The sequence below is a fragment of the Eubalaena glacialis genome, chromosome 14 (genome assembly GCF_028564815.1).
Source record: "Eubalaena glacialis isolate mEubGla1 chromosome 14, mEubGla1.1.hap2.+ XY, whole genome shotgun sequence".
Taxonomy (NCBI): Eukaryota; Metazoa; Chordata; class Mammalia; order Artiodactyla; family Balaenidae; genus Eubalaena; species Eubalaena glacialis.
In genome coordinates, this window is record NC_083729.1 from 32,699,021 (window position 1) to 32,726,943 (window position 27,923).

Consider the following 27,923-nt stretch of genomic DNA (forward strand, 5'->3'; position numbering starts at 1 on the left):
TTTGTATCCATTCAGCACGCCTGTGTCTTTTGTTTGGAGCATTTAATCCATTCACGTTTAAGGTGATTATTGATATGTATGTTCCTATGACCATTTTCTTAATTGTTTTGGGTTTGTTTTTGCAGGTCCTTTTCTTCTCTTGTGTTTCCCACTTAGAGAAGTTCCTTTAGCATTTTTTGTAGAGCTGGTTTGGTGGTGCTGAATTCTCTTAGCTTTTGCTTGTCTGTAAAGCTTTTGATTTCTCCATCGAATCTGAATGAGATCCTTGCCGGGTAGAGTAATCTTGGTTGTAGGTTCTTCCATTTCATCACTTTAAGTATATCATGCCACTCCCTTCTGGCTTGTAGAGTTTCTGCTGAGAAATCAGCTGTTAACCTTATGGGAGTTCCCTTGTATGTTATTTGTCATTTTTCCCTTGCTGCTTTCAATAATTTTTCTTTGTCTTTAATTTTTGGCAATTTGATTACTATGTGTCTCGGCGTGTTTCTCCTTGGGTTTATCCTGTATGGGACTCTCTGCGTTTCCTGGACTTGGGTGGCTATTTCCTTTCCCATGTTAGGGAAGTTTTCGACTGTAATCTCTTCAAATATTTTCTGGGGTCCTTTCTCTCTCTCTTCTTCTTCTGGGACCCCTAGAATGCGAATGTTGTTGCGTTTAATGTTGTCCCAGAGGTCTCTTAGGCTGTCTTCATTTCTTTTCATTCTTTTTTCTTTATTCTGTTCCGCAGCAGTGAATTCCACCATTCTGTCTTCCAGGTCACTTATCCGTTCTTCTGCCTCAGTTATTCTGCTATTGATTCCTTCTAGTGTAGTTTTCATTTCAGTTCTTGTATTGTTCATCTCTGTTTGTTTGTTCTTTAATTCTTCTAGGTCTTTGTTAAACATTTCTTGCATCTTCTTGATCTTTGCCTCCATTCTTTTTCTGAGGTCCTGGATCATCTTCACTATCATTATTCTGAATTCTTTTTCTGGAAGGTTGCCTATCTCCACTTCATTTAGTTGTTTTTCTGGGGTTTTATCTTGTTCCTTCATCTGGTATGTAGCCCTCTGCCTTTTCATCTTGTCTGTCTTTCTGTGAATGTGGTTTTTGTTCCACAGGCTGCAGGCTTGTAGTTCTTCTTGCTTCTGCTGTCTGCCCTCTGGTGGATGAGGCTATCTAAGAGGCTTGTGCAAGTTTCCTGATGGGACGGACTCTGGGTCTTCTATTTTAAAAATGAAAATTATTCTGGAAAGATTAGGGCTATCAAAAATACCTAATTTAATGTAAATTACTTTAACCAGATTACTGCAAACTCTGGGAACAGGAGTGTTATTTGTAGGGAAGAGGGTGGGGAGTGGGCCATGAAGGTGATGTGAGGAGAGGCAAAATAGGTGAAGAGTCACAGCAATGGTTTTAGAGACCAAAAAGGGAGCATGGAACCTGGATATGGTCATTTCTATGTGGTGTTTACACATTTTCTCCTTGTGCTGGAGAGTGTGCAGGTATTTCCAATCTAGGCTGACCTAACCACCAGTGTGAATGTCAGGTGGCATTTAGGATCTGTCAGTTTCAGTTTTTGCTGCTGTAAATAATACCTGGTTAGGATTCTCGAACTGAAGATTAAAAACATGAGTGGGTGTTTGAAGACAACATAGTGTGCTTAGTAGAGTTGATTTAGTGTTCATTCAACTAGTCAACTCATTACACAAGTAGTTATGTTTAGCTTTTGCTCATCACACAAGGGCAAGACAAATTTTTCCTCCCTAACTCTCAGGGCTGGGTGCATATCTCTTCTGGGTGTCTTGATCCATTGTTCCCTTTTGTTCATGATTAAAGGACTATGGACTCCTTCAGGAAGTTGTCTCAGAATTCCATTAGCATCACAATTTCTAGACTCTCCTACCAGGTCAGTAACTTGTTAAAAGCTCACCTTCTGGTTCCTGTGATTTCTCTTTTGCTTTCTGCATATTTGGTCCTCACCCATTCTCCTATCTCCTATTTTTCCCACTATTTTCCTATTTTTATTTCATGCGTGTAGGTGGAAGGGGAGCTCCTTATTATCTCCCGGGAAAGCTTGCTGTTGAAGAGGGAAATATCTGACTTCCCAGGAGCTTAAGGTTCTTCATATTCTTTTAAAACAAGCCCCAACATGGGACTTCCTGGGCGGTCCAGTGGTTAAGACTCTGTGCTTCCACTGTGGGGGCGGGGTGGTGGTGGTGGGGGTGTGGGTTCAATCCGTGGTCAGGGAATTAAGATCCTGCATGCCGGCTAAAAAGAAAAGGAAAAAAACAAACAAAATGCAACCCATGGAAGGAGGTAAAGCCACTGGGCTTTGAAGACATTGGCAAACCTTTCAGGATCTGAGGCACTGTTGCCTTTAACCCTTTATTGCCACATCAGTGATTCATTTTGTTGTTTTAAGGACCTCCCTTCCTTTGCTAGGGAGGTAATTTTGAATTTCACTCGAAGTTCCCCAGAAAGCTACAAATGTGAGCTTAATCTAGGTTGTTTGATGCAATTATAATTTTATCTGATGGTCTGGGTGATACGTTTAGAAAAGAAGTATCTGAGGGCTGGTCCTGGAAGTCCAGTTCTAGGTCCCTGGCTGAGTTCACAAGGAAAACACATCGCAAGGAGGACCTATCTGATCTCTGGGAGCCAAAAGGACCCTAAGGTTACATTCTGCCTGAGAATGGCTGGCTGTGGCTCCCTGATGCTCTTCAGCTGTGGGCTGGGAAGGCATACTAGAATGAAGCTAAGAAAATCTGGGCTTTCTTGAGAGCTTCTTTTTTAAAAAATTTTTTTAAAAATTAAAAAAAAATTTAATTGAAGTATAGTTGGTTTACAATGTTGTGTTAGTTTCTGGTGTACAGTAAGGTGATTCAGTTTTATATATATGTGTGTGTGTGTGTGTGTGTGTGTATATATATATATATATGTATATTCTTTTTCAGATTCTTTTCCATTATAGGTTATTAAAAGATACTGAATATAGTTCCCTGTGCTATACAGTAGGACCTTTTTGTTTACCTGTTTTATATACAGTAATGTGTATCTGTTAATCCAAAGCTCCTAATTTACCCCTCCCCCACTTCCCCTTTGGTAACCATAAGCTTGTTTTCTATGTCTGTGAGTCTGTTTCTGTTTTGTAAATAAGGTCATTTGTATCTCTTTTAGATTCCACATATAAGAGATATCATATGACCCTTGTCTTGACACCTTCTTAAGGAAGGGGTGTAACAATATGGAGATTTGCATGTGTAATAAATTTTTATTAACTCTTATGTGGGTTTTCAGAGTACTTTGCAAATGCAAACTCCCAACTCTCACTGTGCATGATTTTTCTCATTTATGGCTGGGCAAACAGAAGCATAAAGAGCAGCAATGACTGGTCTGAGATCACCAAGTTAGTGAAACAGGCGGAGCTCATAGACTGATTATCTCTTACTGCACCTCTTGCCCAGCCAGTCACCCTCACCCTTAGTCTTCCCTGACAGCTGCCATCCACAGCTCCTTAGGAAAAGGGAAATTCAAGCACAGATGAAGGAAAAGGAAATTGTTTCAGTCCAGTGTTCTCTTAACATTTAATTCACACCTGTGCTGTTGGACTAGCAGCCCCCATGTGATTTAATATAGTGATGATTAAGTCTAAAGAGAAAAGTATATGTACAGTAAACTAACACTAATGCATTTTGGGGGAGAGAACTGCTGACTCAAGCGAAATATACATTTATTTCAACCACGTGCACTATAGTGACTGCTATTTGTTTCTCTCTGTTCACTCAGGGATTAAATTGAGTTTAAGCAGCCTGGAACAGTTTGATGCCTCCTCCTTCCAGCCATGGAAAGTGCCAGGTGGCTTGCCTCTAGAATCTGACATCCTGTTGGTGAGGATAACAATCCACAACTGAGATCCTTTGGCTTTTTTTAGGCCCATCTATGAGAAATAAATCAGAATGATGCAGAGGTAAGAGCATGAACTTTGGCCACAAATGGTCTTAGGTTCGAATTCTGTCACTTAGTAATGGTGTGACTGGATCCTCTGTGAGAATTTTCTTTCGGGTCATGATTAAATAGCATATGATAGGTGGGTAATAATAATGATAGTAGTAATAATAATTGTTATTAAAGCAGCCATCATTAAATGAGTACTTACTACACACCAACCACTGTGCTAAGTGGTCTCAATCTTGACAAAAAAAATAGGAAATGGGTACTGCTAATAAATGTATACTTAACATCAGTTGCTTTTTTCTTTGAGTAGGTATTTACTGAGCATTGGATACATGCAGACGTCATACTAGGTGTTGGTGATTTAGCATTAAATGGGTCGTGATACCACCTCTCAAGGAGTTCTTGTACTCCTGAGGGAATGGGGAAGAAGACAAAGGAAATACGAAATGATAAGGACTATTAGGGGGTATGATGGGAGCAAATGGAGGGGAGAATATGAAACAAAGTAGGACTTAGGGAAGGTTGAACCCTCAAGGTTCTGTGGCTCGGGAGATTGCTGGACTGCTAAGGTCATGGACTTCTGAGTTCAAGTCCAGTGCCCTCTACTAATCCTTGCCTCCTAGAGGAGCGTCATCACTAAGACAAGACTCTGGGAAGCTTCTTCCCAAGGAAAGGATTACTTTAAGGAAACAAAAAACAAGAACCTTTATTGTGAAAGTTTTCAAATTCACAAAAACAGAGAGAACAGAATAATAGACTCTTTTACTCATCCTCCACATTCAGTAATCATCAACATTTTGCCACATAAGCTACATGCAAAGGACACTTTTACTGGGGGGCTCTGCTGGTGATTCTGAAGAGACTATATAAATCCCTTGTCCATTTCCCCTTGTCCTATATCCATAAACTGGATCCCTCCGTTGTGAAGACACCCCTTGATTCTAACAGGAGAGTGAGTGTCGGGCCTGTGATCCAACCTCCATCACTGCTGGAGTAGAACAGCCCCACATATATGCTGGAATAGTATCTCCTTTTAAACAAAGACAGGATTATTATTGCGGTAGTCAGATTTGCATTTTGCACATATGCACTTTTTTTTTAAACATCAGTCATAATGCCTGGTTTGGTGAACAATGCCTTAATCATCACATGGTCGATGTAGTAAGACCATCTTTAACAAATGGATTGGACACAATAGACATCCTGGTTAAGATGCTAGACCTCACTGGGTGACTATTGTCACCCACATCTATTACGTGGCAATCATCTGGTGAATGCTAGATCTGACTGTGAAAATAGATTTGCACTTTGTCTTTTTTTTTCTCCTTATTCTCCATCAGTCCCAGCCCCTGGAAAGGAGTCTGTCTCAGGCAGCATGCTCTGAGTGGCGATCTTGAAGGCAGGGGAAAGAAAAAACAAAAAACCAAAAACGAGTGCTTAGACTACTAACCCATGGAATTTATTTTGTGGTGCATATTTTCGATTACAAAAGAACTGATTGAGCTTATGAAACAAGAGTAAGTCATTTCTGAAGGGAAATTCTCTCTAGCATTCAGTAAGGAGATTGATTGGGTTTACCAAAGTTAGAATAAGGCTGCTTTTGTTAAAAAGGAAGTGATTAGGTACAGGGGAAATCATTTTGGATTGTCAGATAAGAGTCTTAAGTTCAACTCCTAGGCTCTGCTTTGATGAACCAGGCATATTTGGCAAGGCACCGCACACCTCTGGTCTCAGTTTCCTTACCTGTAAAATACACAAGATCCTCTTAGTCTGTGATATTTTGTGACTTTAAGAGGGTTTAATGCAATGCATTGGTTAAAAGCAGGTCTTTAGGAGTTGGATAAAGCTGGGTTTCAGGCCTATGTCAGCTGCCTGTTAGCTGTGTGATCTTAAAAAATTCACTTAACCTTTCTGTTCTCCATCTTCACAGTTTGTAAAACTAGTACAGTAGTAATAGTTCAGCCAAGAACTATTAGATCAAATGTATTGTGCTTCACATAGTTCCTGGCACATTTAAACTCAATAAATGGGATTTCTTCCTATTATGTGCTCTTGTTACCTAAAGAATCAGAGATCCAGGAAGAAAAACAAAGCCCTCAACAAAATTTTACTGGAAAATGAAGCAAGATCCCTGTCCCCAGCTAGCAATATTTTCACAAGTACTTTGCTCTGATCCAGTGCTAGCACGCATGAAGATGCATTATGAGCTCAGTGCCGTGTCTATGGTTCATTTCTAATTTCATTCATTTAAACAACCAGCCAGCATTCACCCAGTGCCCTGTAGGTTCTTGAGATTCTACTGGCCTTGAGGATGAAAAGGCAAATGTGCCATCTTTCCTGCTATCACGGGGTTTACAGTAGAGAGGGCGGAGGTAGACCTAAGCAATATTATCGCATTACTTTCTTCACCAGCTCTTTCTTTCTTTGTGCTTTCTGGAAGTTCTTTCAGGTTTGGAACTCAGAGGCCGATGCCCATTTTTAAGTTTGCCTTAAAAGTCAGATTTCTCTGTGATCTGAGGTTCAGATGCCTCACTGGGTATCTTCTCAAACCACATAACTTCAGATTCTCTGTGTTGAAGTCTGTTATCGGTTCAATTCTTCTCTTTCTAAAAAGAGTGTATTTGGAAGAATATTTGAAACAAACTGGGAAAGTGTGCAGATGTTTGTACAGCTATTTGAAACAAACAAGCAAAGAAACAAAACAAGAAGAGTGAGTAGCCCGGTTCCACTTTAAAAAATAATAACCTTAGTTAACTTCTGCTGAGTCCTCTTTATAATATAAACAGGCAGTGCTCGAAGCAATTTGTATATAATCATTTATTAATCCTCACAACAGCCGTGGTAAATAGATTCGAGGATAATTCCCGTTTTGCTGGTGAGAAAAACTGAGGGACAGACAGGTTGAGTCACTTGCTAGTCAGACAACTAGTATGTGGCTAAATTGGGATTTAATCTCTTACCGTCTGACCCCAGAACGAGGCTCATATCTAGTGGTTTCTGAATGGCACAAGATACTTGTAATAATTTTCTATTGTTTTATTAAATATTGAGCTCAAGAAAATTAAATCACAGGGGACTGCAAATGTAATTCAAACTTTTATTAAATGTCAGAATATCAGATATTTGGATGCGCTTTACTTCTGGGCAATGATCCAGGTTTCAAGCATATACTTAAGTATTTGCTGCTGTGATTATTGCATTGACTTATAGTGGCAAATCAGATTACACAGTGAGGAGGATTAAGTTACTGCCACACACTTTGGGGACGACACCTTTTGATCTTGGTTTGGGAGTTCAAATGCTCCCTTATAAGGAGTAGGCCTTCTCCTTGTCTATTTCCTTTGAACAACCTGCTCTATGGAGAGAGTTGTCATCTAACTTGAACTTGTGAGTTCTGAAAGGGACATTTATTCTTTTTCCTTCTGCAAGATGCATGCCACCAGAAATAAATGCTCTTGGTTTGTAAGTTTAGAGCTGCTATCATAACCATTTTTTGTTTAGTTTGGAAAACTCCAAACTGCTACCTACACCATCTTTTTTTTTCTTCCTAAAAGTTCTTTCAAACATAATTCTTTTAGTGGAATAAAAGATTTTTTTCTTTCTTAATATACTATAAATAGTCATCTTTTTTTTTTAATTGGTCCTAAAAGTTCTTTCAAACATAATTCTTTTAGTGGAATAAAAGATTTTTTTCTGTCTTAATATACTATAAATCGTCATCTTTTTTTTTTAATTGGGGTATAGTTGCTTTACAATGTTGTGTTTCTGCTGTACAACGAAGTGAATCAGCTCTATGTATACATATATCCCCTCCCTCTTGGACCTCCCTCCGCTCCCCCCATCCCACCCATCTAGGTCACCACAGAGCACTGAGCTGAGCTCCCTGTGCTATACAGCAGGTTCCCACTAGCTATCTATTTTACACATGGTAATGTACATATGTCAATCCCAATCTCCCAATTGATCTCCCCCCTCCTCCCCCCCACCCCGTGTCCACATGTCTGTTCTCTACGTTTGTGTCTCTATTCCTGCAAATAGGTTCATCTGTACCATTTTTCTAGATTCCACATATATGCGTTAACATACGGTATTTGTTTTTCTCTTTCTGACTCACTTCACTCTGTATGACAGACTCTAGGTCCATCTGTGTCTCCACAAATGACCCAGTTTCGTTCCTTTTTATGGCTAATATTCCATTTTATATATATGTACCACATCTTCTTTATCCATTCATCTGTCAGTGGACACTTAGGTTGCTTCCATGTCCTGGCTATTGTAAACAGTGCTGCAGTGAACATTGTGGTGCATGTGTCTTTTTTTTTTTTTTTTGCTGATTCACTTTTTTTTTTTTAACATCTTTATTGGAGTATAATTGCTTTACAATGGTGTGTTAGTTTCTGCTTTATAACAAAGTGAATCAGCTATACATATACATATATCCCCATATCTCTTCCCTCTTGCGTCTCCCTCCCTCCCACCCTCCCTATCCCACCCCTCTAGTTGGTCACAAAGCACTGAGCTGATCTCCCTGTGCTATGCGGCTGCTTCCCACTAGCTATTGATTTTACATTTGGTAGTGTATATATGTCCATGGCACTGTCTCACTTTGTCCCAGCTTACCCTTCCCCCTCTCTGTGTCCTTAAGTCCATTCTCTGCGTCTGTGTCTTTATTCCTGTCCTGCTCCTAGGTTCATCAGAACCTTTTTTTTTTTTTTTTTTTAGATTCCATATATATGTGTTAGCATACGGTATTTGTTTTTCTCTTTCTGACTTACTTCACTCTGTATGACAGACTCTAGGTCCATCCACCTCACTACAAATAACTCAATATCATTTCTTTTTATGGCTGAGTAATATTCCATTGTATATATGTGCCACATCTTCTTTATCCATTCATCTGTCGATGGACATTTAGGTTGCTTCCATGTCCTGGCTATTGTAAGTAGAGCTGCAATGAACATTGTGGTACATGACTCTTTTTGAATTATGGTTTTCTCAGGGTATATGCCCAGTAGTGGGATTGCTGGGTCGTATGGTAGTTCTATTTTTAGCTTTTTAAGGAACCTCCATACCATTCTCCATAGTGGCTGTATCAATTTACATTCCCACCAACAGTGCAAGAGGGTTCCCTTTCTCCACACCCTCTCCAGCATTTATTGTTTGTAGATTTTTTGATGATGGCCATTCTGACCGGTGTGAGGTGATACCTAATTGTAGTTTTGATTTGCATTTCTCTAATAATTAGTGATGTTGAGCATCTTTTCATGTGCCTCTTGGTCATCTGTATGTCTTCTTTGGAGAAATGTCTATTTAGGTCTTCTGCCCATTTTTTGATTGGGCTGTTTGGTTTTTTTTGATATTGAGCTGCATGAGCTGTTTGTATATTTTGGAGATTAATCCTTTGTCAGTTACTTCGTTTGCAAATATTTTCTCCCATTCTGAGGGTTGTCTTTTACAGCTACATGTAAAAGAATGAAATTAGAACACTCACTAACACCATACACAAAAATAAACTCAAAATGGATTAAAGACCTAAATGTAAGACCAGACACTATAAAACTCTTAGAGGAAAACACAGGAAGAACACTCTTTGACATAAATCCCAGCAAGATCTTTTTGACCCACCTCCTAGAGTAATGGAAATAAAAACAAAAATAAACAAATGGGACCTAATGAAACTTAAATAGTCATCTTTTAAGTCTGCGTCTCCTCCAAGAGGCATCTAGATCACTTGCTTCTTGGACCATCTTTATTCTTCTGACTTCACCCTCCATAACTCCTGAAAGCTGGACTTAAAAATGGCCTTAATTCCAACTTCCTTTCCACCTCAGTTCCAGAATCAATCCTGGCAGGAAGTGTATCAGTCTCACCTCTGGGATTAGTTCACATTCCTGGCCTGGGTGCCCAGTGACATGGCCACAAATGCTGGGCCCCATGCTCTTCCTCGTCACCCAATCCTGATAGCAGCCTCTTACCTGACATTGCAGTTGAGCCTGCCCTAAGACTCTCTTGCTATTGTGTTCCTCCCTTTGGGCTGAAACTCTGCATATCCACAAACTCTGAACTGCGCCTGACCTCATTATGCCCTTGGATGATTATGCCTCGAGACTGAGTCTGACTCTCTCCGTCCAGAGCCAAGGGCAAAGCATAAGCTGGGAATGCTGGGCTGAACGCTCTGGTTGCCTATGGGGGCAGTTATAGGAGTGAGTGCCAAGGATAGGCTCAAGGGGCCGCAATGCCTGAGATTCTAGAAAAGCAGTTCAAGCATCACTAAACGAGGAAGGAGAAATGTCATGAGCTTAGGGGTGAAGGGGTACATTATTGTACAAAAGAGCAGGTGGACAGAGGTGCCCAGGCTGAAACTGGGGCTGAAATGAATGGTTGGCTACCACAGAGGCCAGGCAGGGCACTAGGTGAGGGATGGTGGTAGAAAGGACGAGTCCTGTGGGCCCTGTGACCCTTTTATATGCCAGGGAGTGTACCTGTCAGGCTGGGCTCAGGACCTTCAATTTTGCAGCTGGCCCGGCTTGTACTCTGGTTCAGGATGCCCATTCCTGCCTGCTCTTGGCTGCCAAGGCCTCAGCAAGCCTCCTGCCTGCCCGAGTCTGGGCTCTGTCCCATTTTCAGTTTAATAGAATTGATGTTACTCAGCGCTCCCAGGACACATGGCATTGCCCTGTTTGGCTCTGGCCCTGATTTCAACAGAAGGGGAAAAGAAAAGAGGACTGCCAACAAGGCCATTTCCTTCAACTCTAAGTCCCACTGTGCCCCTGGCTTCTTATGAGTGACAAGCATGAAGGGTTCTGAGTAGCATTTTTCAATTAAAGTGTTTCATTTTATGTTTGTCTATCATAGAACATAAATAGTGGAGGGAAGAGATCATCTCTAATTAAAGTCAGCAAGTGTTTATCAAATGTCTATTATTTATCAGTTGTACTTATATCCCTAACCTTGTTATAAAAGTCACAGAGGCAAAAATAATATAAAATGTGGTTCCAGACTTCAGGGGCTTACCCAGAAATCATTATGAATTAAAGTCATTTAATGTATATAAAAATGTAACTACTATCACAATATGATTTATGGGCTTAGATATACCATGACTCAAATTATACCAACCGAAAAGAAACCACACAGAGAAACTTTGTTGTAATCTTGCTTTCCAGCACCAGTCTCTAAAGGAATTCTAACTTTAAGCCCCAAAGTTCCAAGAGTCCTTTTGTTATAACTAGTAATAAAATCTCTCTCTCTCTCTCTCTCACACACACACACACACACACACACACACACTTCTACCTTGCAATGTTACTAGCAAGTCAGATCAGCCATAAAGCTGGCCAATGAATAGCTCCTGACTGGCTGGCTGATCAGCCCATACATTGTTTGGCAAATTGGATCAAGCCACAGAAAAGTAGCCTCAGATAAAGTGAGCGATTTAACATAATTTACTTTCTCATAGTGAGAGGCTCTATTTAATTTTCACACCCCTGTGTCTGATGTCTTTTCATGAAATATAGTAGTCTACTTCTCAAAACTTCCCTGCTGGTGAAAAGCATGCATTTATTTTTTAAAATACATTCTTAATTTCTGGTCCATAGGAATAAACCATGCCTCTGGGAAAGAAATGCATTGCATGGATACACTTTGTGAAGGTAAACACACAGAGGCATCCTGCTTTCTGTTAATTAATGATAGTGATGCCAAGTTTTTATAGGAAACCAATTTTGCTTTTGAACACCAGGGAGATCTTTGAGCTTAAGAAACATTTCAATTTAGGAGAACTGTAGCATGGCCCAAAGTCCAAATGTAGCAGGTGAATTACAGTTGGTATAGAAAATTAGATGCATCAGGAATTGTTCCATGAATGTTCAGTAAATACAACTGGACCACTGAAGACATTTTCTCAAAGCTGAAGACAACTCCAAAAGTTGGGATTTGTTCCAGCATTTTCCCAAGAGTTGGAGTTCACATGCATGGACTGGGGCTGTGGGAGCTGAGAAAGGCCGTAGTCGTGAACAGCCCACTGGGTAGAACCGTGCCTTGGGCGGGCCAGGGCTTTGCCAGACTGATGAAGGGTGGATATTCCTTGTCTCCAAATGGAGACCAAGTCTGACCTTTTTGGAGGATGGGAGTTTCAGCTTCCTCTTGTTTCTATTCATTAGGAAGTTATTTATGAATGTTCACTAACTGTGACATGACCTCCTTGGTGTATTTAAAGCAACCCTAGGCTGGTGTTGTCAAAAGTTTCATTGTACACACAGATGCCGCAAGTCAGCAGGAATGCAGAGTTTGACAGGGTGAGTGGCACACGATGCGAGGGCTGAGTCACTGCAGAGCACGCCCCACAACCCCTCTTGTGTAACGGGTTCTATTCTCGTGCCCTGACTCTGCCCCATCTAGACTCGTCTGCCTTGGACTCTGCACCATTGTCTGCCTGGAGGCATAGTTGGTGATAAAGAATGGTGAAAGTGAGGACAGTTACTTAAAGTGGAAACCCCCAAGTCTAGGTCCTCTGAGCCCCCGTAAAGGTGTCTGCGCTTTGACTTCCAGGAATCAGTTCTACAGAAATACTCAAACAAGTATCTACAAGTCCATCCACAATGAAGACACATACAAGAAGGACAAATTGGAAACAACCTAAATGGGAGGGGGGCCATCAATTATGGTATTATTTATGCAATGGAATATTATGCAGCTGTGAAAACAGCCAAGCAGCTTTATGTGAATAAAGCTGCCCACTGTAGATTGCTGAGGAAAAAACTATCTGTCTACCTACCTATCTATCTATCTATCTATCTATCTATGTATCTATCATGATCCCATTTCTGTGTTTAAAAAATTACGTGTGTGTAGCAGTGCTGCCCTGGGGGACTGGAATTGGGAAAGCTGAGGGAAGGATCATCACTTTGGCTTTCTACATTTCTGTTTTACTGGGAAGTTTGCAGTTAACATGTATTACTTCTGTAACTAAATATGTATTTGCAAAAGGAGATTAAATAATTTAAAAGCTTTTCAGTCAAGATGCCCAGAGTAATCCTGGGATTACACAGTAGCCAAAAAGAATAAATCCATAATTACAAACAGAGGTTCCATCATCGCTCCAGGCTCTTGAATGAAGCATTTCATCCGAGTGTATTTCTAGGATCTGTGTTCTGTCTTCTAAGAGAAGGTGCAACTATAAGTCCAAGTTGTTTATTGGCCTGACCCCTTTGTTCTAACAGCTTAGTGATACTATTAATAACATACATTATTCATTTCCTATTTTATGGTTTACGAAGCACTTTTCATATCTTGAATGATACAACAAAGCTGTGAAGGGGTACTAGTATCCTTGTTTTCAGAAAAAGTAATTGGGGTTCAGGGAAGTTCGGAGATATGCTCTAAATCACACAATTAGGGCAGAACTGCAGTAGGAGTCAGATAGGGATTCTATCCCCAGTTAGCCATTAATTCTAGAAAAGTCACTGTTTTTCTAGGTCTCAGATTCCTCAACTATGCAACTGGGATGGTGAAGTTTTCTAAGTATAAAAGTATACAATTGTTTAAGTGAAACTGAGTAGATCCTCCCTATCTAACACCCTGCAATTAACTTTGGGACAGTTCTATGGATGTGTTTAAAGATACATTGTAAAGACATGGCAGTCATTCTTTCTATTAGCATATTTAGGTGTGAAGTTAAAGGCTGTATATTTGTGAAGTGATTCAAAGGACAAATTATGGCAGATTGGTTGGAAGGAACCCAAGGTGATATGGTCACATCCCTGCCATGGCCCTCCATCCCAGGTGGCACAGATGGTCATGGCCCACCAGAGGTGAATTGTGGTTCTTCTTTCCTGGCCTTGGTAATTCCAGCTACTTATATAAGCATGCCACGTGAATTAGAGTCGAGAGATGGTTTTACACAGGTCTAGTTGGTACATGGTAGTTCTAAATAAATGTTTGCTAATAACTGGATTTGCAGTGTAAATATTTGGCAATGGGTCATAAAAGAAATTTACTTTTCCTATGACTGAACTATTGGTCTTATTAGTACCATCTCCCAAACAACTGATTCCTAATCTTTTCACTAATCAACACAATTTTCAGGAACTTACCCCCACAGGGCTGTGTTTTAAGACATAGCTCTTTGTTTTTATTCAGGAATGGTGACGACAATAGATCAAGAGATGACTGCCATTGAAAAATTAGTTTGCTACTCACAGTTCCCGAGGGGAGGGGCTCCGCCGTGCCTGGGGGAGGGGGAGGAGAATGCGGGGAAGCGGCAGGGTCGGTCAGGAGGCAGAAGGAGCAAGGGGAAAACAAGGGCAAGAGCCCTCTTTGTGGTTTCCGCGGGGACAAGCAGGTGAGGCAGGGTAAACAAGTTTAGGATTGACTAGTTTGAATAATTCCAGTGGGTTCTGGGATATAAGGGCTGTCTCTGGCTCTTTGGTACCCTGGCCCTGGCATGATTAGAGCAGGGGGACAGTGGCTTAGCGTGCAGAAGCCCAATAAAGGAGGTGATTAGGGCATGGCTCTGAGTTGGTTGGTTTGCATATGAAAGGCGTGCTCCTGGCCCAGTCCTTAATTCTCTCTGGAATTGGCTGGCCCTGGGAGAGGCAGTCTCTCCAGGGTCAACAAGACCCCAGGTGTCCAAGCTTCAGAATAAAAAGGCATGCTACAGGCTGATCTAAATTCGGGTAGCCTTAGAAGGAAGCAAAGAATTGTCAAGCAGCGGTTCTAATAAAAATTGGGTATATAACCTACCATTCTGTATAATATTATGTGTACTGACATAGCACACTTTCATCGTGGATCACTGGTTTGGCATTAGTAAGTTTGGGAAAGGCTTGTATGTGTTTTCTTCCAAGACCACTAGATCACTTTGTCCTTTGAGATAGTTTATTTCTTCAGTTCTCCTGCAATGAAGCTATACAATTAACAGGTGGCAGTGGGTTCTTAGTGGTGGGATTTTCTAGCCCCTCCCACCTCACCCGCCTATACATACACACATTATTAACTTATATATATTGAGAGGTAGTACATACTTACAAATATGTGTGAGTGCAAGCTGATATATACACATACCTTTAATCAAGGTATAGGAAGACAAAACATAAACCGTAATTTAAGTACCATGGACTTTCAACAAAAATGCATCTTAAAGTTGAACAGGATTTATCACATTATTGCCCCTCCACTCCCAACACCTGCCCCTTCTCTTGTCTAGTTAGAGATCTCTGAACAATGTACAAATAAGCACACATCTTTCATTTTTTCAGGAACGACTTATGTAAAGACATCATCAGGATCAATAGATTTGTTTGCTGTCATGTATGATACCCTTGAGCAAGTCTACTTAAAAAACTAGCCCACGTGTATTATTGAACACTGGTCTTATTTTTACAGTGAATGATGAGTGCCACTTGACTCTATCCTCTTCTCCACACACCCACGGGGCGGGCACACCTTCTTGAACACCAGTGAGACGGCGCGAGCCACTGGCTTCTACAGAGCACCACTGGCCTGTGTTCCGAGAATTTTCTCCCCTGTAGGTCTGGCAAGACAATGCTTATACACAAACATGTTTTATACCCATTTGCTGGTCCAGCCAGAGAAGCGACGGGGCAGGGGTGGGGTGGTTTCTGAGCCAGAAGCTCTCTCTGTTGGAAGAGTCCAGCTTAACCTTTTAGAGGTAACTAATTTCTTTCTTTCATGACCTTGCTCATGGCTGCACAGCCACCTTCCTCTAAACCCTTGCTCAAATCTCCTCTCAAGATGGTGTTAATTAGACACATGTAACCCTATTTCTAATAACCAACCTAATGCGCTTTTCCTCTTGTCATAACATCATTAACAAGGGAAATAAGCCCCAATGCAGCAGTGAGTGGGGCAGACCTTCTGTGCTTTATGTCTACACCCCAAGTGTATTCTTCACACCCTTCACTGTTATGGTGCTAAGAGTATAAACATTCTTCAGTGTCTCCTTCCTTTTCTTTTGTTTGTTTGTTTTTGGCTGTTTCTCCATGAAGTATAATGACCTGTCCACATTCCCCTGGATTTATTAACTTAGCTCCTTTTATATCTACTAGTTAACCTTGATGTCTTTCCTTCCTCCTGTACAATAAATTCCTCCTCTGGATCAACACTCCTCATTCAGTACACGCCTGCCTTATAAGTAACTCTCAAGATACTTGGGTCCTTTTTCAGAGTCCATGGTCACAGTTCAAAGCAACCTCTAGGGCTTTGATAACTTGGTTCAGGTAATCAGGGCAATAGCTACATATGCTCCATTCTTTTAAATTCTTTTCAGGTGGAAATCCATTCTGACTGCATTCAAAGTGAAGGTGAAAAACAAAATCTTTCCGGCTGTTTGATACAGGAAAGAGCTCATTGCGCTGCACAAATCTGAAGAGCTCACTGAATGCATCTTTCCTGTGACTGTAGTGGACACATCGTTGGCGCTCAGGCTTCTCTGTTGCTTCCTGGAGCACCCACCCACAGTCGTTCTCCAGCCTTTCCCATTCCTGGATGGCAGGCAGAGCAGCACCTCGGGCGAGGGAATGAGTGCTCAGCTGAAATAAATGCCTGGAGAAGGTGGATGCCTGTGGTGCAGGAGGATTGGCCGAGGCATTCACTCTCCAGCTGCTAGGAATTTTAATTGTCATGTCTGCTGGAATTCAGTAGAGCCTTGGAGCATGATCGAAGGGGGAACAGGGTCAGGGAGGAGGGGAAGTAGTGGTGAATTGTGGGCTACCATCCTACCAAGAAAGCAATTTAACTAAAGTATTAGTTTCCAATTGCTGTTATAACGAATTACCACCACCTTAAGGACTTAAGACAATTTATTACCTAACAGTTCTGTAGGTCAGAAGTCCAAAGTTAGTCTCACCTGGCTAAAGCCAAGGCATCAGCGGGGCTGCATTCCTATCTAAAAGCTCTAGGGGAGAATCTGTTTCCCTGCCTTTTCCAGCTTCGAGAGGTTTCCTGCATTCCTTGACTTGCGGTCTACTTCCTCTATCTTCAAAGCCAGCAACAATGCATCTCTCTAACACTTTTTCCATTTTACACGTCTCTCTGATGGTACCCAGGAAATGTTCTCTGGTTTTAGGAATGCATGTGATTAGATTGGACCCACTGGAGTAATCCAGGATAAACTCCCCATTTCAAGACGCTTAATCACATCTGCCAAGTCCCTTTTGCCATGTAAGGTAACACATTCATAGGTCCCAGGGGTGGAGTGGGCAGATTATTCTATCCTACCACACCACAAAGTCGATGTCCTCACTGAGACAGAAAAAAGAAGTTTCTACCTTTAGACCTACCTTTTTTGTCTCCCTCAGATCTAATGGGACAGCCATAGATCTTTAACAATTCTCTATTTGACATCAAATCAGTCTGTGATAAGTGAAATTTTATTATAGGCAAGCAATAATAATATTATTAGTTCCATCACAATTTTTCTTTATTCAAATTATTACTTTAAGGTTTAGGGGTAACTTTCATTTCTCCTTCTCCATGTCTCTCCTTCAAACATCCAGGAGCTTCCTCTGCCTTCAAGAAACTTTAATCTTCCTGACCTCCCTAGCTGTAGAATGATTCCCTCCTGCCTTTGACTGCCAAAGTTCTCCGAAAATTAATCAACGTGTTACCGTTTTTTCCTTCACCTTCTATTCATCCCTCAGACCTCAGAAGTTTGGCTCCTGCCTTAACTCCTCTATTGATAATGACCTGCCAAAGGCCCCAGGTATTATGTCACTGAGACACTCTCTCACTTTTCTATCCGCTATTGGATATTCCCATGATTCTCAACACCGTTGACCAGGCCCTTCTTGAAACTCCCCATCCCTGGCTGTGTGGCTCTCCTGATTCACTCACAACATGCTGCCAGACCCTGGTCCCTCATCCTCCCCCCAGCCCTCGCCTCCAGACACGACCTCTGCTCTTCTTTTCTACCCAGACTCCCACAGACTTCTGAACATGTTTGCCTCTGCATAGATATCCGTTGAAATCTACTTTTCTAACTCTTTGGTGGACATTTGTACACAGGTATCCTTCTGTCCTCTCAAACCCAAATGACCAGAGCTTAAATCTCCAGATCTCTTCTCCTTCCTGATTTATGTACCGACTTGCTTATATAAAGGTTGTTTATTCATTTTAGTCAACAGATCCATCATGGTCCTAGTCATCTTGGCTTGAATTCCAGCGTTGGTGTCTGACTTCTTTTATCCCCTTTGGTTGACTTATTCACTATTTTTATTCATAATGTTTCTGGCATCTCTTCCTTTGCTTCCAGTGCTGCCCTCGTGATTCTCATCACCCTGGCCTGGGTGATCTGAAGTCCTTCTCAGCACTTACTTTACCACCACTGCTAGATTAATTCCTAATCTCTCTTCTGCCATCATGTCATTCTTCCTTTCTTCATTTCCTAAGATCTTAGTGTTGTTTAAACCCTCTGCTGTCTGAATCTAATCAATATTTCCAAGTTTATCAAACTTTTCATGACAGAAATTCTAGGAGGACCAGGGTGTTCACTATCCCATGAACATACCTTGTTCATTACTATCTCTGGGTTCACATGGTTTTCCATTCCTGAAATACTATCTCCTTCTCCACCTGTTTACTCTCATAGATCTTTTGAAGCTCAAGTCCCAATCTCCCCATCAATACTTCTTTGGCCGTCTCCATTTTTAAGATTTCTCCTTCCTCTGAACACATTAACATTTGCAGAGCACATGGCAAATCAGCAGAGAACTTCCATAAGGTCCAATCATCCACCCACTCATCTTCCTGCAACTGTCACCATGTCCTGATTTCTTTCCACTGTTACTGTGGATGAACTCTGCAGGCACCTACCTAAGACAACCTCTCCATTTATCTACCAGATCCCACTCCAGCATTTCTGCTTCTCTTTTCTGTATCAATTTCTCCATCCCTCCTGGATCATTTCCATCAGTATATAAGCATGCTGTTATCTTCTTATCTTCAAAAAAACAAACAAACCTCTCTTTTTTTTTTTTTTTTTTTAAATTTTATTTATTTATTTATTTATTTATTTATTTATTTATGGCTGTGTTGGGTCTTCGTTTCTGTGCGAGGGCTTTCTCCAGCTGTGGCAAGCGGGGGCCACTCTTCATCGCGGTGCGCGGGCCTCTCACTATCGCGGCCTCTCTTGTTGCGGGGCACAGGCTCCAGACGCGCAGGCTCAGTCATTGTGGCTCACGGGCCCAGCCGCTCTGCGGCATGTGGGATCTTCCCAGACCAGGGCTCGAACCCGCGTCCCCTGCACTAGCAGGCAGACTCCCAACCACTGCGCCACCAGGGAAGCCCAAACAAACCTCTCTTAATCCCACTTCTGCCTCTAGCTATTCATTTTTTCTCCTTCCCTTTACAGCAAAACTCCTTTGAAAAAGTGATCTATCTGCACTGCTCTAACTTCTCTCTTCCTATTCTGTCTTGAACGCATTCCAGTTGAGCTTACATCCCCAACAGTCTGCTGAAAATGCCCTTATTAAGGTCACCAAAGAGCTCCTCTTCGCTAAATCCAGTGGTCAATTCTCATTGCTCATCTTGCTTGACCAATCAGAAACGTTGCGACCTTGATGACTCTCTTCTGTTTGAAACACTTTCTTCACTTGGTGTCCCAGACTCCACCGTCTCCTCTCTCTCTGTCCATGCCCCTCCAGTCTCTTTTGCTAGTTCTTACTCAACTCATCATGCTCCTCAACTTGTAGCAGATTTCCGTGTCTCAGTCCTTGGCCCTTTTTTCTTTTCTATCAACACTCACTCCCTGGGTGACATCATCCAGTCTCACGGTTTAAAGTACCATCTATATGTGGATTCTGTTGGCTCTCAAATTTATATCTTTGCCTGAACCCCTTCCCCAAGCCCTAGATGTGTTTCCAATTGCTCACTCAGCATCTCCACTTAGAGATCTAATAGGCGTCTCAATTTAGTGCATCCCAAACGTAGCTCCTGAGAAGTGTCACTGCTCCAACCTACACTTCCCATAGTCTCCCCGTGTCCACTGGTGACAACTCCACCCAGTCCCTTTCTTTCTCTCTCACCATCAGCAAATCCTGTTGGCACTACTTGCAATATCTACCTGGAATCCAACCACTTATTGTCATTCTACTATCATCACCTGGTCTAAAACACTGTCCTCTCTGTAATGATACAAATAACAGGTAAGAGTGCAGGCCCTGGAGTCATAGCATGCAGGCTTCAGTCCTGGCTCTGCCACTTGCTAAGGGTATGACCTTGGGCAAGTTATTTACCCTTTCTGTGCTTCAGTTTCCTCATGTATAAAATAAGGATGATGAGGATGATGATGAGGATGATGATGAGGATAACTTACAAGGATTAAGTGAAAAACCATCTAAAGGGCTTAGAACAATGCCTGGCAAATAGTATGTGATCAGCAAATGTCAGCTACATACTATTATTCTATAAATCCATAAAAGCTCCATGACTGTAGGTGGGAAGTAGTAGGCAGGAAGATCAGGGAAACCGTGGAAATCGCCATTCTCCTAAGCATAAGCCATCTAGATCTTTAAATACCCAAACCCCTGCTGAACCAGGCTGGGGGATAATTGTTCCCACCAACTCTGACCTGTGCCTACCACTTGATATGCTGCTTATTTTGTGCAGTTTTTACCTACTGATTTATAGAATAATAGTACGTAGCTAACATTTCTCTTTTTTTTAATTTATGCTAACCATCTTTTTAAAAATTAATTTATTTTTGGCTGCGTTGGGTCTGTTGCTGTGCATGGGCTTTCTCTAGTTGCGGCGAGCGGGGGCTACTCTTCGTTGTGGTGTGCGGGCTTCTCATTGCGGTGGCTTCTCTTGTTGCAGAGCACAGGCTCTAGGCGCTCGGGCTTCAGTAGTTGTGGCACGTGGGCTCAGTAGTTGTGGCTCGTGGGCTCTAGAGCACAGGCTCAGTAGTTGTGGCGCATGGGCTTAGTTGCTCTGCAGTGTGTGGGATCTTCCTGGACCAGGGCTCAAACCAGTGTCCCCTGCATTGGCAGGCAGATTCTTAACCACTGCACCACCAGGAAAGTCCCTCTAAAATTTCTTTTTTAAAAAAATTTATTTTATTTATTTTATTTTTGGCTGCGTTGGGTCTTCGTTGCTGTGTGCGGGCTTTCTCTAGTTGTGACAAGCGGGGGCTACTCTTCGTTGCGGTGTGCGGGCTTCTCACTGTGGTGGCTTCTCTTGCTGTGGAGCACGGGCTCTAGGTGTGTGGGCTTCAGTAGTTGTGGCTTATGGGTGCTAGAGCACAGGCTCCAGTAGTTTTGGCGCACGGGCTTAGTTGCTCCGTGGCATGTGGGATCTTCCTGGATCAGGGCTCAAACCCGTGTCCCCTGCATTGGCAGGCGGATTCTTAACCACTGCACCACCAGGGAAGCCCCCTCTAACATTTCTTGATCATGCACTATTTGCTATTGTCACCTCTTTTTCCTTTGTCTCTAGAGTACTTCTGATAGCTCCACTTCTCCAAATCTCCTTTCAGATCCCAGGAACCCCAGACAACCTTAGTCCTGATCCTGGCTCTATTCTGTGTTGACCTCCCCCTTTCAGGATTCTATATCTAGAGTTTGCTGTCACTGCTACCAAATATAACATTTAAAAGAGTGTTCTGTAAACCCAGTTAACAATACTGCCGTGAGAGCCCTTTTCAATTCTCATTTTATTGACACAAAGAACCTGGGCTTCTTTGCAAAAGTGGTTGATATGGAAAAGGGTAAACTGCTGAGTGAGGATGGAAAAAGGAAGTAATTCAAACTATGTCCACATTATTCAGGACCAAAAAAGCCAGGCAGCGTTCAGAAAAGGAAACTGAGAAATGGAGGAATTTCCCTAAATATTCAGAAAGTCCTGAAGTGGGGATTAAACTTCACTGTTTGAAACTTCAGGGATTTCTTTTGGCTAAATTCCACGATTCTTTGGAGAGAGTCCCTTTCTGTTGTGTTTTTGTCTCAGCGGGGCTCATGAGGGCACATGGTGGCCTGGCTGGAAAACACTAAGCGACATCTCCCCCACTGTCAGCCCACTCCCTGACTTGCCGCTCACCTAGCCCAGGGCTCTTGATCACATGCAGACCACAGACACCAAATAAATTAGGCAGATGGAACTCATACATCAAAGCCACCTACTTGGACTCTTTTTTGGCCATTGGTGCATTTTCTCTCTTTTTTAATCGGCCTCATAAATCTGACCCTGACAAGGTCCTACCTCTCTGTACCAGTAGTCAGAGGTGAGATGGTAATTTGTCCTCACGCTTTCATCTGCTTCTCCACTTGAGTGACCATCAGTGCCACGTGGCACCCATTCATTACAGGGGCTCAGGTGTGGCTATGGGGAGGTGTGTACCAAGTCCTGCCAGATGGGTGACTCCTTCCAAAAGAACACGATGGTTCTCCAAGCACTGTGCAGCAGATGATTACACGCCACGGTGCCTGATAAAATCCTGGTGTGCCGAGAGCTGTAAAGAACACGACACGTTGTTCTGTGTTCTTCGGAGTATCTGATTCATAATAGCTGTTCACATACTGGCTAATGATTACCTGGACTCAAATAAGTTTTCAAGAGGCTCATCCAAGTCAAGAACTGAAGGAAAAAACAGAGCTGTCCGGGGTGGTGCTGTTGCTCTCTGAAGTGGGGGGGAAAATGCCTCCAGACCTGGGTTGAATTCACATGTTCGGGGACATTTGACTCAATCTTTGTCCCCTGGTCACATTCCAGATGTGAATCTGGAATGTTGACTTCGGTCACGTGGGCAGAGTTTGGATCTCTCATCACTTGGGGAGAGCTGCCTTCTGGCTTCTAGGAGCTGCATCTTGGCTGGGTCTTGGGTCCTTCCTGAGTCTGCCTTTTTCTGCCTGCCCCTTTTTAGAGGAGGCTGTCTCTTTTTCTCCTCTCATCCAGATGCTGTTTGCAGCTGGCTTAATGTCCCCCTGTCCTCTCTGGGCTTTCCCAGCCCCTTGCACGGGGAGGGGACATCCAGGTTCTACCTAGGTTCCCCTAACATGTTTTGTTTCCATAAAAATGGGCAGTCATTTTCTACAGAGGCCTTTCTCTCTAGTCCATTTAGAGACCTTGAAGACTGGAGATACCTTATCGTACTCTGGCAGTTCATTTTGGTTATTTACAAAACACCATTGAACCCCTTTATGGGCTCATAACAAAATAGCCTATTGAAAGAGCATAATGGTTTCTTGCACTTTTGAACGCCCATCATTCCACCAATACTATAGATGATTTATGTTTGCAGGAGCCTTGTGGTAAGCCTCCAGGCTTTTCATTGGGGTACAACCCTTGGGAGAGTAACGTTCTGTACCGCACGAGGATCATGACCTGCAGATGTGAGCGGCCACCAAATATTATTGTTGGAGATGGTAAATAACAACAATCACAACAGCTGCCATATACACGAGGCACTTATTACATGCCAGCCTTTACATTCACAATGTTGCTAATGCTTTATTTTCATTGTGTGTTTGATTCTCATAGCAGCTCTATTATTACTCTGATCCCCATTTTATAGATGAGGAAACAGAGGCTTGGAGAGGCTAAGCAAATCCTGCTCCCCACAAAAGAATCACATAGAATTTGAACCCAAGTCCCTCCGACCCCACAGCCCAGACTCTATATGTCTTGTTGCTGTGTCATCAAAGCATATTGTTAGACTCCCCTGCCTTGGCTTTGGGGACATGCATTTTCTTGGCTTCCTTCCTACCTTCCTTCCTGGTCTCCTTTGTGGCTCTTCCTCCCCCCATGAAGGTTTTAATGCTCCAGTCTTCGAGCCTGCCTTGACCCAAACCTACTAGTTTTTCTAGCCACACTCTCCCCTAAGCAATCTCACCTAGTCCTGTGAATTTAAATATCAACATGCATTTAACACCTATCTGCTGACATTCTACAATCGAAATCTTCCCTTCCAGACTGCTGCCCTTACTCTCAGATTCCATACATCCAATTGAGATTTCTAAATGGCATCTCAAACTTAACATGCCCCAAACAGAATTTTTTACTTTGTTCTCAAGAATATTCCACACCTCAGTTCATGATACCGCCATTCAAACACTCAAACCAGAAATGTAGGCCTGGTTCTTGATTTTTCCGTTTCCTCATCTGGACTCCCAGTAATTCCACGAGTTCAACCTCGACCCACCTCTCTTCCTCCACTGCTGTGTCTTTAGTCTGAGCTACTAACATCCCTTGTCTGAACTATTGCAATAGCCTCCTGACTGGTTTCCCTGCTTTCATACTTGCCATCCCCAGCCCTAGTTCATTTTTCACTTAGTCGTCTGTGACGTTTAATATATGAATCAACTCGTGCCCCTCCCCCCGCCTTAAAACTCTGCAAAGGTTTTCTTATGACCAAAGTCCAAACTTCATAGGATGCCCTTCTAGGCCATGTGTGAAGTGGCTACTGACCAACTTTGCAACTGAATCTCATACTGCTCACTGCCTCATTCACTACTCTGTAGGTACAGTGGTATCTTTCCAGTTCCTCGGTGATACAGAGCTCTTTCATGCCTCAGGACCTTTGCACTGGCAGTTCCCTCTGCCTGGAATGCTCTCTCCCTGGCCCACAGGGGCTCACTACATGTTAACTGAACAAACGAGAATAGTAGGTTGCCTCTCCTATAAGAATAAGATGAATAATAATTAACATGAAAAAAATCATGTCATCAATAACTTATTTAGCTATTTGTATTTATGACATTTAAATGACGTGGGCTTAATATGATTAGGCTGTGGGTTTTCTGAAGCATGTTTCTGTGTTTACGTGGATAGAGTAGGGGAGAGTGGGAGGAAACATATTTATTAGCATGTGGTAATGATGACTCATTAATCCTGAGAGGTAGTTGTTGATATCCCTGTTTTTCAGAACTTGGGTGGCTCAGAGAGGTTAGGTAACTGGCTAAGGATGAGCAGGTAAGAAGTAGTAGGTCTGGGGGCTTCCCTGGTGGCGCAGTGGTTGAGAGTCTGCCTGCCAGTGCAGGGGACACGGGTTCGAGCCCTGGTCTGGGAAGATGCCACATGCCGCAGAGCAACTAGGCCCGTGAGCCACAACTACTGAGCCTGCGCGTCTGGAGCCTGTGCTCCGCAACAAGAGAGGCCGCGATAGTGAGAGGCCCACGCACCGCAATGAAGAGTGGCCCCCACTTGCCGCAACTAGAGAAAACCCTAGCACAGAAACGAAGACCCAACACGGCCATAAATAAATCAATAAATAAATAAATAAATAAAATTAAAAAAAAAAAAGAAGTAGTAGGTCTGGAATTTATAGGTGGTCTGACTCCAGTGCACGTGTATCCCCCAGATCCTGGTGCCTCTGAGTAGATACAACTCAAGAGATGAGGTTCAAGGGTTAGAAAAAGGAGAGACACCTGGAAACAATAGATTTTGTTCACCTGGGCAGCATCATAGGCTGCTGTGAATCAGAGAGACTAGATACCTATCTCAGTTATGTCCAGCTCTGCCTTGGTTGTCAAACATGGCCTGAACGAGCTGAACTAGCCCTCAGCTTAGAAAGCCAGTATCCAGACACACAGATACGGCGGGGAATACAGTTAGGTGTGGCAATTAATGAGCCACCATCTGCTAAAACATCACACGCTGAGTGGGACTTAACATGGTTTTGGGTTTCTTTGAACGTGTTTTTTTTTTTTTTTTTTTTTTTTTCCACCATATGTGCTTAAAGATTCCAAAAAGGAAACAGCTTAATCCAGGAATGTGAAAAAGAATGGTGACATTCCGTGGTGTGTCAGTGAAATGAGAAACTTATCAGGCACCATCTATTTCAGGGCTTTGTGGTATTTTCTGGTTCCAGGCTTCCAGTTAGTGACAAAATGGCAAGATGAATTACCACATGTGTCAGATAGAGAGGAGGACCACGGTAGGTGCTACTTCTAAAATTTACTTTTGGCTTTGCCCCGGACTAAATTGACACCTATACGGAAAATGCCTTGTTTCCTCCAAGGCCTCCCTGAGGTAGCATCTATCTACTTGGCTTAACCATATTCTTCCCACTGGAAATTGATCTCCCTGCACTAGCTTTCCCTGTTGAATTTTGTCTGCACCTCTGCGACAGCATTCAGTCCAGGCATCCCTCTTTACAGCCTCTTGCATTTCTATCTTTCTCCTCCACTAACCTAAAGCTCCCTGAGGGCACAGGCCATGGGTTTTGTTTCATCTTTGCATAATCTAGTGGGACCCAGCACAATAACTTACCCTGGAGGTGCTCAATAAATTTATTGAATTAAAATAAAATTGTTATAGGAGAACAGTTTTGAATGATCATGTTAAAATAAGATATCTCAATTATTTGCAGAAATGACACTGTAGATCAATAACATAATTGACTCTATCCTTACATTAAATGCTGGAAAAATGTCTGATAGTACCAAGAATAAACCCCTCCTCTTTTTAAAAGCCAGTATGTGGTTTTGTTTTGGTTTTTAAAATTAATTAATTAATTAATTAATTTATGGCTGCATTGGGTCTTCGTTGCTGTGGGCAGACTTTCTCTAGTTGCAGCGAGCAGGGGCTACTCTCTCATTGCGGTGCGCGGGCTTCTCATTGCGGTGGCTTCTCTTGCTGCAGAGCACGGGCTCTAGGCATGCGGGCTTCAGTAGTTGTGGCACGCAGGCTCAGTAGTTGTGGTTCGCGGGCTCTAGAGCGCAGGCTCAGTAGTTGTGGCGCACGGGCTTAGTTGTTCCGTGGCATGTGGGATCTTCCTGGACCAGGGCTCAAACCTATGTCCCCTGCACTGGCAGGCGGGTTCTTAACCACTGAGCCACTAGGGAAGTCCAGTGTGTGGTTTTGGTTAAACTTCATAGTCTAAATTCTATGGAATCTAAATGTTTGAGATGAGGAAAGATACTGCTTTTGGTCTCAGCACTGGGGCAAAAGGGTGAAAGCCTTTTAGAATATTCATGGTTAGCATGGTTAGCTTAGCATAGGTATGTCAATAAATCATTGCCATAGCTCTGTGATAATTGGAGATCTCTCTCTTTCTCTCCCTGTGTGTGTGTGTAAGAAAATATTGTAAGAAATATTTATTTAAGAACTTTCTGTGTAGAGAAATACGATGAATGTCATAAAGCACCTAGATATTATAAGTGTGTTTGGAGAAGGCAAAAGTGTTTTGTTTTATCAATATTTAAACATGGCCAACACATAAGTTGGGATGTTTAAATGCTACGGGAATACTGACAGTAACAAAGAAGGACTGCAGTGTAATATAGAGGATAATTCTCTCTAACCTAGAAAGGAGAGTTGGGTGCTGAAGGATGACGTCATCAAAACAACATTGGAGGAAGATGCATTTGGCATCAGTGTCCAGGATAACTTCAGGATGATCTGCCCATGAACCCAGCTGTCCTGGAATCACTGGGGCCAAGGAGGGAGCTAGAATAATAATCCAGATGTGAGGTGATAGAGGCATAGTGATAGCAAGTGGTAGAAATGAAGAGGAAACATTGGCTATAAAGACATTTAAAAGGAAGAATCCCTACCACTTTGTGAATGTGATAGAAAATTCTAAAATATTGAGTCTGAGTGTCTTGACTGACTTGTCAACACCAGAAAGAGAGAGAAGTGAGGAGGGGCAGTTGGACCACAGGGAAATATGAGTTGACCTTTGGACATACTGAGTTCTACAACACAGTGAAACGCCCAGGTGGAAATTCTCCAGCTCTATCCCTGTCGTTTTAGGACACTGTTATTCTCCAAGGGAAATATTGGTGATGTCAGATCTGGAGATGGCAAAGGGAAATTTAAGACAAGTGAAGAACAAGCTAAGTTTGAAAACGTTGAGGGCATGGCACCGCCCTCAGCTCTGCTGAGACATGCCTCGGTGTTCTGGTTGGATATGTGATCTCCCATCATCTTGACTACCTGCCAGGCTAAATGCCCTCATACATCGACTGTGTTCTGGCTTAGACTCCTGCTTCTCGTCGCCTGCAAGTATTTAGCTTGTGGTCAGGGATTAGAAGATG

At 42.5% G+C, this 27,923-nt stretch overlaps 1 long non-coding RNA gene across 2 annotated transcripts in view; it reads left to right on the forward strand.

The window, feature by feature from the left end:
* The window catches only part of LOC133105206 (uncharacterized), a 194,949-nt gene extending 167,044 nt beyond the window's left edge, over nucleotides 1-27,905 (forward strand). Inside the window, exons 9-10 of one of the 2 annotated variants that reach the window (XR_009703814.1) lie at nucleotides 3,766-3,946; nucleotides 27,640-27,905. This is a non-coding gene — a long non-coding RNA (uncharacterized LOC133105206). Of the gene's footprint in view, nucleotides 1-3,765; nucleotides 3,947-16,222; nucleotides 16,253-27,639 lie in introns of those variants that run through there. The other variant, XR_009703815.1, reaches the window with a different exon arrangement.
* Nucleotides 27,906-27,923: the final 18 nt, after the last annotated feature.